Here is a 17,949-nt window from a genome sequence, read left to right on the forward strand (position 1 = left end):
ATGCACACTCATTTTGCATTCATGGAAAAGAGCTAATATCGAACAAAGTACATCAATAAAATGTAATAATAAGTGTAAATTAAACATTGAATACAATTGTAAATTATCTCCAAATCACAAAAGTTAAATTTTTATTTCCATGTTCATTAAAGTTAGATCTGCTGTCTACCTGATTTTTTTAGGTTTTAGTCTGTTCCATAATTACTTTCCACATGATGACGACAGGCCTGAAGCTTAAAGTGATTTTTTTTATAATAGTTGTTGGCTTCATTTTGTCATAGCTTTTATAAATTGTTTGCTCATAGCACTTGTCTCGAGGCTTAGATTACAAGTGGAGCACAACAATGTTAGACCTATTGTGCATTACCATCACTCAAGGGCAATCCACGCCACTTTCCATTTTTGTTTTCATATAAATTACTTTTTGTCGCTGGATTGATAGTCTAGTGCCATGATAGAATTTACATGTCAGATAGCATGAGTACATTAATTCCCTCACATAATAGAGTTCTATGGGGGTGAGCTGGAAAATTCTTGGATAAAGCTTAAAGGGGCAATCTACACTAGAATTTTTGTTTTAAAAGATAGATGATCCCTTTATTACCCATTCCCCAGTTTTGCATAACCAACATTGTTATATTAAAGGGTTACTAACTTTTACCATTTCTATAAAAAACCGAACCCACATTTCAAGACCTCTAGATCAGCGGTCGCCAACCAGTGGTCCATGGACCACTGGTGGTCCACGAGAATATGTTGGTGGTCCTTGACACCATCAAGCAGGTATTATTATCCTCTGACGGTGTCACCCCAATCACGCCACAACTCCCTACAGTGAAAACCAATGAAGAAGTTAAGTTTCAATATCCCTACGCACGTTGCGTAGTACTGTGCAACTTGCGTAGCTAGAGTGCATTTTTAAATCCTCCCGCCCGGCATGCTGCTCCGAGAAAGATGCTTCCATTCTAAAGCCAGCAGAGGTTGGTATAGTCTTGGCTTGAAATAGTGGAATTAAAGTATATAAAAAAAGAAAATCTTACAAAAAAAAAATAACTCTCTCATATTTCATTTATTTTCTTCCCTTTACCGGTCTCTTTGTAGTAGTTTTCCTAATTCATTCAGTTGGACTTACATCACTGTTTATCTTCCTCCCCTCTATCTTCTTTTTTTAAAAATTAAATATGAATTATTTTTCATTCTAATAATTTTCCCGCTCGCAAAGCCATTCCATCTGAATTCCAGTAATTGCCATCCAGCAGATCAGCCATATTCGACCAGTATTATAGTAATTGCCAGTAACATCAGTCGTGGTTAGCTCACATCCATATTGAGAGCTTTCTGATATAAACTTAATTTATGACTCCAATGTCTGTCCATGATTATAAGTAGTTTTCAATAATTCCTAACTGGGGAGGTTACTTGGAAGTCTTGTGGTCTTTTTTCCCCCACTTTCTGCCTCTCTGTTCCCAGCTCAAAAGTTGGCACTCACCCTTCATCTGTCATTTGGAAGTATTCTCTCAGTTCTGTCATTCAGTTAGTTAATTCTAAAAAATAATTCTTAAAAATGTGTAAATATATACATAATGTAAACTTAGCTATGGTTATACTAATTATGTACAGTATGTATGTGTAAAAAAAATGAATGTTAGTGGTCAACGGGATTCAAAATTATGAGTTTAGTGGTCCCGGAGGTCCGAAAGGTTGGTGACCCCTGCTCTAGATAAACTATATTAAATTGTCCTTTGATCCAGAAATGAAGCTGCATAACAGCATACAATAAACTTTTATTATTTGCCGATGACGTAACATAATCCAGCCCTCCAATATGGGCAGTACTTGTGCCAAACCACTAACCTATTGGATTTTACTTTTTTGCATATAATTAAATGCTGATTGCGTAGAACTGCCCATGCGTACTTCAATGCTTTCAATTGCGCGTGCGTGATCTCTTTCTATCAACCCGAAATTACACATAAAGCAATAACATTCACGCTTGCGCATTTGTCCACAAAAATCCATCCGATTGGTTATCTAGGATTTTTATATGCAATAGAAACCATATAATGTTTCAATGCCTTATCGCTACTGCTCTTTCTAATGTTGTTTACGGTGCAGATACGATGATCATGAATTACACAATAAAATAATTTTTAATTCTAATTGTCATAAGTTTATTATTGTTAGACCTGGCATTTTATGAATTTATTTTTTTATTTTTATAATCGACTTTATATAAAATGCAAATATAGTGTATTTTGGATATTATTTAAATCATTTTTACATGTATAGTCTTGTAATAACTTAATGTCTATGTTATATAATTAAATTTATATTTATATTATAGACCTATATTTATCTATTTTATAATCAAATAAAATGTTTTCTTTCTAATGACACAGTGAGTCCACGGATCATCATAATTTCTCTTTGCTTGTATCAGTTGCAAGGAGGGGTAAAGTTAGGTGTCTGATTCTTCAATCAAAAGTTTATTTGTTAGGCAGAGCAGGTTTGCTCTGGTCTTTTTGGGTTTAGCCGTAGTCCATGTCAGTCTCTTCAGTAGAGCAGTGGTGGCTTTTAAGCATTTGGGAACTTGTGGGGTATAATCCACACTGTGCCTTCCAAGTATTTTGTGCTGCCCTTCTTTTAAAAGCCTAAGTAGATTTACTTGGTCTTTTTTTGTCTCCACAGGTCCATGTGAGGGATGAAGCCTTTCAAACCTTGTGAGCTGCCCTGCTGCCGGGCAGATTGTTATGGAGGTAAGTGCTGTTTTTATTTTTCTGAGGTCATAAAAGTTTGGCACTTATGGGGTTAATTTATTTTTTGGGATTATGATCCTGCTTGTGTGCAGATTTTTTCTTTGTGGCAGCTTTTGTGGGGCACTGTTAGATTAGGATTTCGGCTCTGTTTAGGAGTGCTAATTAACCCTCCTTGTTATGGCTCTTTATTGGTTTGGTAAGATTGTGTTTTGATGTATTTGTAACTGACTGCTTGGAGACAAGAACGAGTCACGCACTTTCTTTTCCTCCCGGCGGCTCTTTGCTGTGTTGAGTGTACGCCCACGATGGGCAGAGTTTCCTTGGCGCAAGTGTTTGCACACTCTTTCTTAGTCGCTTCTGAGTTGCGGAAGTGAGAGGTTGTCAGCTTCTGTTCTGGTGTTTGCGGAGAATGGTTGCTGACAGCGGGGAGTCCGGATTTCTCTTTTTGCTATAGTTTATCCTCCTGTCTGTGGGAGGTCAGTTAAGCACCTCAGCAAGGCCTGTTGAGGTGTAGATGTGCGCAGCAAGGGTTCATTTTTATTTTCCTTGGCGCAAGTGTTTGCACACTCTTTCTTAGTCGCTTCTGAGTTGCGGAAGTGAGAGGTTGTCTGCTTCTGTTCCGGTGTTTGCGGAGAATGGTTGCTGACAGCGGGGAGTCCGGATTTCTCTTTTTGCTATAGTTTATCCTCCGGTCTGTGGGAGGTCAGTTAAGCACCTCAGCAAGGCCTGTTGAGGTGTAGATGTGCGCAGCAAGGGTTCATTTTTATTTTGGGATTTTATGTTAACGTTTTTTCCTTAAAGTGATAGTAACGTTTTTATTTTTGCTGCTACTTTTTTGATTTATTTGTGTGCTAGAGATGGATCAAGAGGCACTGCAAGCTGTTACTTGCACTTTATGTTTAGATGCTAATGTGGAACCACCTATCCCTTTTTGTTCCTCATGTATTGAGAGAACATTGCATTAAATTGATAGTTTTTTTTTATTCAGAGCCTTCATTGTCTAAGGATAATGTTGTTCAGGAGTCTCCTGTTCAAGCTATACCGCAGCTTTCTCCTTAATCATCCCAATCTTTGTCCTGTTCTCATGCAGTGCCCTGCGGTTCATCTCAGGTTGTTTTTTCTTTGCAGGATATGGCTACCCATGTATCCTCCACTTTTCCTGTATTACAGGGGAAGCGCAAAAGAAAATGTAAAGTTTTCTGACTCTAATGCAGTTGTGTCAAATGTTTCTTCCCATAGGTCTGAGAAGGAAGACACTTCTATGGCGTCTGAGGGTGAAATTTCAGATTCTGACAGTGTAATTCCTTCCTCTGATTCTGAGGTTGTTTCCTTCAGGTTTAAGCTTGAGCATCTCTGTTTGTTACTCAAGGAAGTTTTGGCTACCTTGGACGCAACGGTCATAGTTACTCCTAAGAAGTCTAGTAAGCTTAATAGATTTTTTTGACGTTCCTTCCGCAGTGGAAGTTTTTCCTGTTCCTGATCGTGTTTCAGAGATTATTGCATGGGAGTGGGAGAAGCCTGTGATTCTTTTTTCTCCTTCTCCAATTTTTAGGAAGATGTTTCCTATTGCTGATTCTATTGAGGATTCTTGGCAGACGGTTCCCAAGGTGGAGGGAGCAATTTCCACCTTGGCTAAGAGAACCACTATTCCTATTGAGGATAGTTGTTCTTTTAAGGATCCCATGGATAAGAAGTTGGAGGCTTTGCTTAACAGGATATATGTTCAACAGGGGTTCCAATGGCAGCCTGCTGTGTGTATTGCGACCGTTACCAGTGTGGCAGCATATTGATTTGATGCTTTGTCTGATTCTATTCAGCAGGATACTCCTCTTGAGGAGATTCAGGATAGAATCAAGGCTGTGAAGTTGGCCAATTCCTTTATTGCGGATGCTTCTTTACATTAAATTGGGAGCAAAGATTTCTGGCTTTGCTGTTCTGGCCCGCAGGGCCTTATGGTTGAAGTCCTGGTCTGTGCATGTGTCCTCTAAATCTAAGCTTTTATCCATTCCTTACAAGGTTAAGACCTTGTTTGGGCTGGGTTTGGCTGAGATTATTTCTGATATTATGGGAGGAAAGGGGCATTCTCTCCCTCAGGATAAGAGAAATAAGCAGAAAGGTCGCCAGAGTAATTTTCATTCCTTTCGTAACTTCTCTGGTAAGTCTCTTCCTCCTCTAAGCAGGAACAGTCCAAGCCCTCTTTGAAGTCCAATCAGTCCTGGAGCAAGGGGAAACAATCTAAGAAGCCTGTTGCTGACTCAAAGTCAGCATGAAGGGTCTGTCCCCGATCCGGGAATGGATCTTGTGGGGGGCAGACTTTCATTTTTCACTCAAGCTTGGGTTTGGGAAGTTCCAGGTCCCTGGGCGGTAGATATTGTGTCCCAGGGATACAGGCTAGAGTTCAAGACTTTTCCTCCCAGGGGCAGGTTTCTTCTCTTAAGATTATCTGTAGACCAGATAAAGAGAGAGGTGTTCTTACGTTGCATTCAGGATCTTTCTGACATGGGATTGATTGTTCCTGTTTCAGTTCAGGATCAGGGGCTGGGATTCTATTCCTATCTGTTCATCGTTCCCAAAAAGGAGGGAACTTTCAGACCTATTCTAGATCTCAAGAGTGTAAACAAGTTTCTCAGAGTTCAGTCTTTCAAGATGGAAACTATTCGGTCCATTCTTCCTCTGGTTCAAGAAGGTCAATTTAACAGTAGACCTGAAGGATGCATATCTGCATATTCCCATCCACAGGGACCATCACAAGCTTCTGAGATTTGCTTTTCTAGACAGGCATTATCAGTTTGTGGCCCTTCCATTTGGTCTTGCAACAGCTCCCAGGGTTTTCTCAAAGGTCCTGGGAGCGTTTCTGGTGGTGCTCCGATTGCAGGGGGTTGCGGTGGCGCCGTATCTGGATGACATTCTAGTTCAGGCGCCGTCTTTTCAACAAGCAAGCTCCCACACTGAGTTTTTGTTGTCTTTTCTGCACTCCCACGGTTGGAAAGTGAATTTAGGAAAAGTTCCTTGATTCCGGCTACAAGGGTGGTATTCTTGGGAACCATTATAGATTCTCTATAGATGATTTTTCTGACAGAAGCAAGAATGTCAAAGATGTTCAATTTGTGCCTTGCTATTCAGTCCTTTCCTTGGCCGTCAGTGGCCTAGTGTATGGAGGTGATTGGTCTGATGGTTTCAGTCATGGACATCATTCCGTTTGCTAGGTTCCATCTCAGACCTTTGCAGTTATGCATGCTCAGTCAATGGAATGGGGATTATGCAGATCTGTCTCTAAGGATTGTTCTAGATCAGGCGACAAGATATTCTCTTCCATGGTGGTTGTCTCAGGATCTTCTCTCTCAGGGAACCTGTTTTCGCAGACCTTCCTGAGTGATTGTGACCACGGATGCCAGTCTGCTGGGATGGGGAGCTGTCTGGGGTTCTCTAAGGGCTCACGGTCTATGGACTTGGGAGGAGTCAATTCTTCCTTTAAATATCTTAGAGCTGAGAGCAATCTTCAATGCTCTTCTGGCCTGGCCTCAGCTAGCTTCAGCCCAGTTTATCCGGTTTCAATTGGACAACATAACGTCAGTGGCTTACATCAATCATCAGGGAGGAACGCAGAGTTCCTTGGCCATGACAGAGGTAGCCAGGATTAATCAGTGGGCGGAGACTCACAACTGCTGTCTGTCTGCAATCCACATTCCAGGGGTGGACAATTGGGAAGCGGATTTTCTGAGCAGGCAGACTTTTCATCTGGGGGAGTGGGGACTTCATCCGGAGGTGTTTTCCACCTTGATTCTCAGATGGGGGCAGCCGGAGTTGGATCTCATGGCATCTTGTCAGAATGCCAAGCTCCCAAGGTACGGGTCGAGGTCAAGGGATCCTCAGGCTGTACTGATTGATGCTCTAGCTGTTCCTTGGAAGTTCAGTCTGGCATACGTGTTTCCTCCGTTTGCTTTTCTTCCTCGGGTCATTGCTCGGATCAGGCAAGAGAGGGCATCAGTGATTCTCATCGCTCCGGCATGGCCTCACAGAATCTGGTATGCAGATCTGGTGGAGATGTCTTCTTTTCCACCTTGGAGTCTTCCTCTAAGGATGGACCTTCTACTTCAGGGGCCCTTCTTTCATCCAAATCTCGTTTCTCTGAAGCTGACTGCATGGAGATTGAACGCTTGATGCTATCTAAGCGTGGTTATTGAGACTGAATAAGCCTTTGACTAGAAAGATTTATTTAAGATATGGCGTAAATATCTGTATTGGTGTGAATCCAGGGGCTACTCTTGGAGTAGAGTTAGGATTCCTAAGATTTTGTCCTTTCTCCAGAAGGGTCTGGAGAAGGGTTTATCTGCTAGTACCCTGAAGGGTCAAATTTCTGCTTTATCTATTTTGTTGCACAAGCGTCTGGCGGATGTGCCAGATGTTCAGTCTTTTTGTCAGGCCCTGGTTAGAATTCGGCCTTTCTTTAAGTTTGCTACTCCTCCTTGGAGTCTTAATTTGGTTCTTTGAGTTCTTCAACAGGCTCTTTTTGAGCCGATGCATTCTTTGGATATTAATTTGTTATCCTGGAAGGTCTTGTTTTTAGTTGCTATCTCTTCGGCTCGAAGAGTTTCGGAGCTTTCAGCATTGCAGTGTGAATCTTCTTTCCTTATTTTCCATTATGATAAGGTAGTACTACGTACTGCCCTAGGTTTCCTTCCCAAGGTTGTTTCAGATAAGAACATTAATCCAGAAATTGTTGTTCCTTCTTTGTGTCCTAATCCTTCTTCTCATAAGGAGCGTTTGTTGCATAACCTGGATGTGGTTTATGCGTTGAAATATTATTTGCAAGCGACTAAGGATTTTTGCCAGTCTTCCTCTTTATTTGTTTTTTTTTCTGGGAAGCGTAATGGTCTGAAAGCTACGGCCACTTCTCTTTCTTGTTGGTTGAGGAGTGTTATTCGCTTGGCATATGAGACTGCTGGGCAGCACCCTCCTGAGAAAATCACGGCTTATTCCACGAGGGCTGTTTCATCTTCTTGGGCCTTCAAAAAATGGAGCTTCTATATATCAGATTTGCAAGGCTGCCACTTGGTCATCTTTGCACACTTTTTCTAAATGTTTAAAATGTTATACTTTTGCTTCAGCCGAGTCTTCTTTTGGGAAAAAGGTTCTTCAAGCAATGGTGCCTTCTGTTTAGGCTAACTGTCTTGTCCCTCCCTTATCATCCGTGTCCTCTGGCTTTGGTACTGGTTCTCAACAGTAATTATGATGATCCGTGGACTCACCGAGTCATTAGAAAGAAAACAAAATTAATGCTTACCTGATTAATTTATTTATTTATTGGCACAGTGAGTCCACGGCCTGCCCTGTATTTTTCAGACAATTTATTTTTCTATAAACCTCAGGCACCTCTGCACCTTATATTACTTCCTTTCTCCTTTCTCTTTGGTCGAATGACTGGGGATTGTGGGTAGGGGAGTAGTATTTAACAGCTTTGCTGTGGTGCTCTTTGCCTCCTTCTGCTGGTCAGGAGTGATATTTCCCAACAGTAATTATGATGATCCGTGGACTCACCGTGTCAAGAAAGAAATTTATCAGGTGAGCATAAATTTTGTTTTTTAAGTTACTCGTTAATTCTAGGGAGATTCTCTAAGCGCTCGCACACAAGCAACTTACCTATTCAGCGCAGCACAGTCTTCTGATCCGCGATCGATAGAGCGGGTCTACTGCATCCAGAACCGACGACATGAAGACAGTGACGTATTCAGTGACGTTGTGCTAACTTGCAAAACAGTCACCATCTTCCAACCTGGGTTGTCAGCTCGTATTGGACAACGCTACCAAATACCAAGTGAGTGGGTTTGTAAAGGATTACAAATTTGCTGATCGTTTTCTTCTAAACGGTACGTTTTAGAAACATGAAGGGCATTGTAAATGTGTTTGAGTACTTTTTTTAATCTATGCTTAGTTATTTTGTGACTACAGTGTCCCTTTAATATACTTTTTAACTCCGTGATTACCTTGTATCTAAGCCTTTGCAGACTGCCCCCTTATTTCAGTTCTTTTGACAAACTTGATTTAGCCAGTCCGTGCCCTCTCAGTTGTAACTCCACGGGCGTGGTCACAATGCCCTCTACTAGCTGTGAAAAACTACCAAACACATTGAAAATAGGGGCGGCCTCAAGAGCTTAGAAATTAGCATATGAGTCTACCTAGGTTTAGCTTTCAACAAAGAAAACCAAGAGATCAAAGCAAAATTGATGATGAAAGTGAATTGGAAAGTTGTTTAAAATTGTATGCCCTATCTGAATCTTGAAAGTTTAATTTTGACTAGACTGTCCCTTTAAGCACTAAGTCAATTGTGGCCAAACAATCAGTACAAGTAGTGAAGTTCTTCCTATACTTCTGTGCTATACTGTTTCAATTTTAAGCATAAAACACTTCACGCATACATATACACACACACATACACACATTGTATGTATATATAGTATATATCTCTACACTACAGATAAAATTAACCTTACAAGCTACCAGAGTAAACCTTTTACTGCCAGCAATATTAGAAATGAGGTGCGCAGCTTCAATTATCGGCCTTCTAACTACCAAAAAAATAATAGCAAAGCCATGCATGTCTGCTATTTCCAAACAAAGGGAATCCCAGAGAAGCTCTTACAATCATTGTGTCATGGTTATACAAGTAGTATGTAAATAATTTCAGTGAAAAATTCAACAATTGTGAAAAAGTTAACAAAATATTTTTATGCTAGCATTTGACGAGGAAATGGTGGCAGGAAATATAGCTAAATGAGCATAGATTATTACCTTGGCTTGTCTACTTAAAATATATATATAGTTGTGATTGGTAAATAAAAAAAAAACAATGCTCTATTTCTGTTTAAAAAAAAAAATGCTAAAAATCCCCCGGTATTTTGGGCAATTTTCTCTGACATTCCCGGTAGCAAAGGGGTTAAAGGGACATAAAAAACAAAAAGTTTCTTTCATGATTAAGATAGAGCATGCAATTTAAAATAACTTTCCATTTTACTTCTATTAAATAATTAGCTCTCTAGGTATCTTTTTCTGGAAAGCATAACTAGGTAGACTCAGAAGCAGCAATACGCAACTGGGAGATAGCTGTTGATTGGTAGCTTCACTAATATCCCTCCTGTGATTGGCTCAACTGATGTGTTCAGCTAGTGCCCAGTAGTGCATTTCTGCACCTTCAACAAAGGATATAAGGAAAATGAAGAAAATTTGATAGCAGAAAGAAATGACTGAATGCTTTTTCTGAATAAAAATGTCTACCTATAACTTAAAGGGACATGAAACAACTTTCCAATTTACTTCTGTTATCTAATGTGCTCTATTTTCTTGGTATCCATTGTTTAAAAGTATACCTAAGTAGGTTGTAGCAGCAATGCCCTAGGCATAGACAGAATTTCGTTATTAGCATTTGTTTAGTAAATGAATGTGAAATATTGCAGCAGGCAGCACCATTCAGCTAATTTTGGTGCCTGATTTATTTGTGTAATTGTGCAACATACAAATATCGGGATTTGCATAGATACAAAATTAAATCTAGTATTGAAAATAGACAAATGCTGCTGCCTTCAGCCATATTTGGCATTTGCTTAGTAAACAAATGCAAATAATACGGATGTGACTGTATTCTGTTTGTTATCAAGCAAATGTGAAATATGATTGCCGCCAGCAATTTTTGGAGTTAGATTTCTTCTTGTGAAAGTGCAAAACACTAACGACTAGATTACGAGTTTTGCGTTATGAGCTGTGCGGTGCTAACTTGCACTTTATGCTCACCGCTCACTTACATGCAGTGCTGGTATTACAGGTTTTTACAAACCCGGCGTTAAAAGGCAAGAAGTAAGCGTACAGCAAAATTGTGCTCCATACCGCACTCCAATACCAGCGCTGCTTAAGTCAGCGGTGAGCTGGTTATACGTGCTCGTGCACGATTTCCCCATAGACATCAATGGGGAGAGCCGGCTGAGAAAAAGCCTAACACCTGCAAAAAAGCAGAGTATAACTCAGTAACGCAGCCCCATTGATTCCTATGGGAAAACACATTTTATGTTTACACCTAACACCCTAACATGAACCCAGAGTCTAAACACCCTTAATCTTACACTTAATAACCCCTAATCTGCTGCCCCCGACATCGCCGACACCCACATTATACTTATTAACCCCTAATCTGCCACTCCGGACATCGCCGCTACCTACATTATACTTATGAACCCCTAATCTGCTGCCCCAACCTTGCCGACACTATAATAAACATATGAACCCTTAAACCGCCGCACTCCCGCCTTGCAAACACTAGTTAAATATTATTAACCCCTAATCTGCTGCCCCAACATCACCAACACCTACATTAAATTTATTAACCCCTAATCTCCCTCCCCCAATGTCGCCGCAACCTACCTACATTTATTAACCCCTAATCTGCCGCTCCCAACGTCTCCGCCACTATTCTAAATTTATTAACCCTTTAAACCTAAATCTAACCCTAACCCCTCCTAACTTAAATATAATTTAAATAAATCTAAATAAAATTACTATCATTAAAGGGACACTGAACCCAAAATTTTTCTTTTGTGATTCAGACAGAGCATGCAATTTTAAGCAACTTTCTAATTTACTCCTTTTATCAATTTTTCTTCGTTCTCCTGCTATCCTTATATGAAAAAGAAGGCATCTAAGCTTTTTTCTTGGTTCAGTACTCTGGACAGCAGTTTTTGATTGGTGGATGAATTTATACACCAATCAGCAAGGACAACCTAGGTTGTTCACCAAAAATGGGCCGGCATCTAAACTTATATTCTTGCATTTGAAATAAAGATAGCAAGAGAATAAAGAACATTTGATAATAGGAGTAAATTAGAAAATTGCTTAAAATTTCATGCTCTATCTGAATCACAAAAGAAAAAATTTGGGTTCAGTGTCCCTTTAACTAAATTATTCCTATTTTAAATCTAAATACTTCACTATAAAATAAACCCTAAGCAAGCTACAATCTAACTAATTGTTACATTTTATGTAGCTTAGGGTTTATTTTTATTTTACAGGCAAGTTTGTATTTATTTTAACTAGGTAGAATAGTTACTAAATAGTTATTAACTATTTAATAACTACCTAGCTAAAATAAATATAAATTGACCTGTAAAATAAAACCTAACCTAAGTTACACTAACACAACACTACAATTAAATCAATTCCCTACATTAAATACAATTAAATAAATTAAATTAGTTAAATCACACAAAAAACAAAACACTCTAAATTACAGAAAATGAAAAACAAATTACAAGATCTTTAAACTAATTACACCTAATCTAAGAGCCCTATCAAAGTAAAAAAGCCCACCCAAGATAAAAAATAAACCCTAGCCTAAACTAAAATACCAATAGCCCTTAAAAGGGCCTTTTGCGGGGCATTGCCCGAAAGAAATCAGCTCTTTTACCTGTAAAAAAAAAATACATAGGGCATTAACTCTAATTCTATCAGCCAATCGGAATTAAGGTAGAAAAAAAATCTATTGGCTGATGCAATCAGCCAATTGGAATCTAAGGGACGCCATCTTGGATGACGTCACTTAAAGAGATATTCATTCCGAAGAAGACGCCGTTTGAAGAGGATGCTCCACGCCGGATGTCTTGAAGATGGAGCGTTGGAAGGATGAAGATAGAAGATGCCATCTGGATGAAGACTTTTGCCCGTCTGGAGGACCACTTCTGCTGGCTTCGTTGAGGACATCTTGCCGCTTGGATGAAGACTTCTCCCGGTAAGTGAATCTTCGGAGGTTAGTGTTAGGATTTTTTAAGGGTGTATTGGGTGGGTTTATTTTTTAGGTTAGGGCTTTGGGCCGCAATAGAGCTAAATGCCCTTTTAAGGGCAATGCCCATCCAAATGCCCTTTTCAGGGCAATGGGGAGCTTAGGTTTTTTTAGTTAGGATTTTATTTGGGTGGTTGGTTGCGTGGGTGGTGGGTTTTACTGTTGGGGGGGTTGTTTGTATTTTTTTTTTACAGGTAAAAGAGCTGATTTCTTTGGGGCAATGCCCCGCAAAAGGCTATTTTAAGGACTATTGGTATTTTAGTTTAGGCTAGGGTTTTTTTTTTATTTTGGGTGGGCTTTTTTTATTTTGATAGGGCTCTTAGATTAGATGTAATTAGTTTAAAGATCTTGTAATTTGTTTTTTATTTTCTGTAATTTAGTGTTTGTTTGTTTTTTGTAATTTAGCTAATTTAATTTATTTAATTGTATTTAATGTAGGGAATTGATTTAATTGTAGTGTAGTTTTAGGTGTTAGTGTAACTTAGGTTAGGTTTTATTTTACAGGTCAATTTGTATTTATTTTAGCTAGGTAGTTATTAAATAGTTAATAACTATTTAGTAACTATTCTGCCTAGTTAAAATAAATACAAACTTGCCTGTGAAATAAAAATAAACCCTAAGCTAGATACAATGTAACTATTAGTTATATTGTAGCTAGCTTAGGGTTTATTTTATAGGTAAGTATTTAGTTTTAAATTGGAATAATTTAGTTAATGATAGTAATTTTATTTAGATTTATTTAAATTATATTTAAATTAGGGGGTGTTAGGATTAGGGTTAGGTTTAAAGGGTTAATAAATTTAGAATAGTGGCGGCAACATTGGGGATGGCAGATTAGGGGTTGATAAATGTAGGTAGGTGGCGGCGATGTTGGGGCAGCAGATTAGGGGTTAATAAATATAATGTAGTTTGCGGCGATGTCTGGAGCGGAAGATTAGGGGTTAATAAGTATAATGTAGGTGGCGGCGATGTTGGGGGCAGCAGATTAGGGGTTAATAATATTTAACTAGTGTTTGTGAGGCAGGAGTGCGGCGGTTTAGAGGTTAATATATTTATTATAGTGGCGCCGATGTCCGGAGCGGCAGATTATGGGTTAAAATTTTTATTTTAGTGTTTGCGGGAGGGCCTCGGTTTAGTGGTTAATAGGTAGTTTATGGGTGTTAGTGTACTTTTTAGCACTTTAGTTATGAGTTTTATGCTACAGCGTTTGTAGTGTAAAACTCATAACTACTGACTTTAAAATGCGGTACGAATCTTGGAGGTATAGGCTGTACTGCTCCCTTTTTGGCCTCTCAGGACAAACTCGTAATACCAGCGCTATGGAAGTCCCATAGAAAAAAGGGTTTGCAAAGTTTACGTAAGTCGGTTTGCGGTAAGGCCAAAAAAGTGTGCGGTGCCCCAAAACCTGCAAGACTCGTAATACCAGCGGTAGTGAAAAAGCAGCGTAAGGACCTGTTAATGCTGCTTTTTCAGCTTACCGCAAAACTCATAATCTAGCCGTAAGATATGCAAATCTAAATTTTAGTGTGTTGCCCTTTCACAAAAAGAAATCCAGCTCCAAATACAGCTGAATGCCGCTGGTGGCAGCCATATTCGGCGTTTGTTTGATAGCAAATAGTCAGAATGCACACCCATATGAAGATCTGTCCATGCTTGCTAGTTGCGGATAACTGGAAATATATTATATTATATATATATATATATATATATATATATATATAATATATTTTATATATATATTATATATATAATATATTTTATATATATATTATATATATAATATATTGTATATATATCTATATATATAATATATTGTGTATATATGTATATATATATAATATATATATATATATATATATTACATATATATGCAATATATGTATATATAATATATATATAATATATTATATATATATATATATAATATATTATATATATATATATGTAATATATTATATAGATATATATATATAATATATTATATATATAATATTATATATAATATATTATATAGATATATATAATATATTATATATATATATATGTAATATATTATATAGATATATATATATAATATATTATATATATAATATTATATATAATATATTATATAGATATATATAATATATTATATATATATAATATTATATATATATATATATATAATATATTATATATATATATAATATATTATATATATATATATATATATATAATATATTTTATATATATATATATATATATATAATATTTTATATATATATATATATATATATATATATATATATATATATATATATATAATCAATGTAGACCCCTACTTGGCCAGTGTATGCGGGAATACAAAAGCAGGCACAACACATGATTGTAGACATCAAGCCTTTTTTAATGCCAATTAGAAAAAATGGCCCTAAGTTATAACGTTTCGGCTCCAACGTGAGCCTTTCTAAAATGGAGGCCACATAGACATAAATAACACACACCATAAGACCCCTTATATACCCATTACCTGAACATAACCGCTGCCCAGACCATTGATGTCATCTGTCATCAATGGCATCACCATATTAACCAGACAAGCGTTGCCACGGTGATGATCCAAACAGACACCCAAAACAGAGTGAAGATGCTGCAGCTTAGTAATCCATGATCAGAAGTATCACACGCTGTACAATAAATACAAAATAATCACTCTCTAACCATTAATGGCACCATGGTGACGCTGATATCGTTGGGTATAGAGTGCTCACCAAGGGATCAAAAAGTATTGTTGTAACATATGTATAATTCTCAAGAACTTGCGCAAATAAGTTAGTTTGCACCCTATATTTTGTTGTAGATAGTAATTATTTCTCTTGTAAGGTGTATCCAGTCCACGGATCATCCATTACTTCCCAACAGGAAGTTGCAAGAGGATCACCCACAGCAGAGCTGCCTTATAGCTCCTCCCCTAACTGCCATAGCCTGTCATTCTCTTGCAACTCTCAACAAGCATGGAGGTAGTAAGAGAGAAGTGGTGAAACGTAGTTGTTTTCTTCTTCAATCAAAAGTTTGTTATTTTTAAATGGTACCGGAGTTGTACTATTATGTCCCAGGCATAAAATAGAAGAAGAATCTGCCTGTGATTTCTATGATCTTAGCAGGATCCATTGCTGTTCTCACACATAACTGAAGAGAGAGGTAAACTTCAGCTGGGGAATGGCGTGCAGGTTATCCTGCTATGAGGTATGTGCAGTTAAAAATTTTTTCTAGAGATGTAAATGCTAGAAAATGCTGCTGATACCAGATTTATGTAAGGTAAGCCTGAATACAGTGATTTAATAGCGACTGGTATCATGCTTACTTTCAGAGGTAATACTCTTATAGATTTGCAATATAAAACGTTTGCTGGTAATGTTTAAGCGTTTTTATATATGCTTTGGTGATAAAACTTTATTGGGGCCTAGTTTTTTTCCCACATGGCTGGCTTAAATTTGCCTAGAAGCAGTTTCCTGAGGCTTTCCACTGTGTTAACATGAGTGGGAGGGGCCTAATTTTGCGCTTTATTGCGCAGTAACTTTTACAGACTGAGACATCCAGCTTCCTCCAGGAGTCCCCTGAATGCTATAGGACCTCTCTAAAGGGCTCTTAGGCTTTCCAAAGTCGTTTGTTTGGGAAGGTAGGGCCACAGCTGAGCTGTGGCAGTTTGTTGTGACTGTTAAAAAAAGTCTATATCGTTTTTTTGATCCGTTTTTTGAACTAAGGGGTTAATCATCCATTTGCAAGTGGGTGCAATGCTCTGTTAGCTTATTATACACACTGTAAAAATTTCGTTTAACTGTTTTTTTTCACTGTTTTTCAAATTCTGACAAAATTTGTTTCTCTTAAAGGCACAGTACCGTTTTTATTTTTTGCTTGTTAACTTGATTTAAAGTGTTTTCCAAGCTTGCTGGTCTCATTGCTAGTCTGTTTAAACATGTCTGACATAGAGGAAACTCCTTGTTCATTATGTTTAGAAGCCATGGTGGAACCCCCTCTTAGAATGTGTACCAAATGTACTGATTTCACTTTAAGTAATAAAGATCATATTCTGTCTTTAAAAAAATTTATCACCAGAGGAATCTGACGAGGGGGAAGTTATGCCGACTAACTCACCCACGTGTCAGACCCTTTGACTCCCGCTCAAGGGACTCACGCTTTAATGGCGCCAAGTACATCTAGTGCGCCCATAGCGTTTACTTTACAAGACATGGCGGCGGTCATGGATAATACCCTGTCAGCGGTATTATCCAGACTACCTGGGTTTAGAGGAAAGCGAGACAGCTCTGGAGTTAGAAGAAATACAGATCATACTGACGCTTTAAGAGCTATGTCTGATACTCCCTCACAATATGCAGAAGCTGAGGAAGGAGAGCTTCTTTCTGTGGGTGATGTTTCTGACTCAGGGAAGAGGATTCAACCTGATTCTGATATGTCTACATTTAAATTTAAGCTTGAACACCTCCGCGTATTGCTCAGGGAGGTTTTAGCTGCTCTGAATGACTGTGACACAATTGCAGTGCCAGAGAAATTGTGTAGATTGGATAAATACTATGCAGTACCGGTGTGCACTGATGTTTTTCCAATACCTAAAAGGTTTACAGAAATTATGACTAAGGAATGGGATAGACCAGGTGTGTCGTTCTCTCCCCCTCCTATTTTTAAGAAAATGTTTCCAATAGATGCCACCACACGGGACTTATGGCAGACAGTTCCTAAGGTGGAGGGAGCAGTTTCTACTCTAGCTAAGCGTACTACTATCCCTGTCAAGGACAGTTGTGCTTTCTCAGATCCAATGGATAAAAAAGTTAGAGGGTTAACTTAAGAAAATGTTTATTCAACAAGGTTTTATTCTACAGCCCCTTGCATGCATTGCCCCAGTCACTGCTGCTGCGGCTTTCTGGTTTGAGTCTCTGGAAGAGGCTTTACAGGTAGAGACCCCATTGGATGACATACTTGACAAGCTTAGAGCACTTAAGCTAGCCAATTCTTTTGTTTCTGATGCCATTGTTCATTTGACTAAACTAACGGCTAAGAATTCTGGTTTTGCTATTCAGGCGCGCAGGACGCTATGGCTTAAATCATGGTCAGCTGACGTTACTTCAAAGTCTAAGCTGCTTAACATTCCCTTCAAGGGGCAAACCCTATTTCGGGCCTGGTTTGAAGGAGATCATTTCTGATATCACTGGAGGAAAAGGTCATACCCTTCCTCAGGATAGGTCCAAATCAAGGGCCAGACAGACTAATTTCCGTGCCTTTCGAAACTTCAAGGCAAGTGCGGCATCAACTTCCTCTAATGCAAAACAAGAGAGAACTTTTGCTCAGTCCAAGTCGGTCTGGAAACCTAACCAGACC

This window comes from Bombina bombina, chromosome 2 (genome assembly GCF_027579735.1).
Source record: "Bombina bombina isolate aBomBom1 chromosome 2, aBomBom1.pri, whole genome shotgun sequence".
Lineage (NCBI taxonomy): Eukaryota > Metazoa > Chordata > Amphibia > Anura > Bombinatoridae > Bombina > Bombina bombina.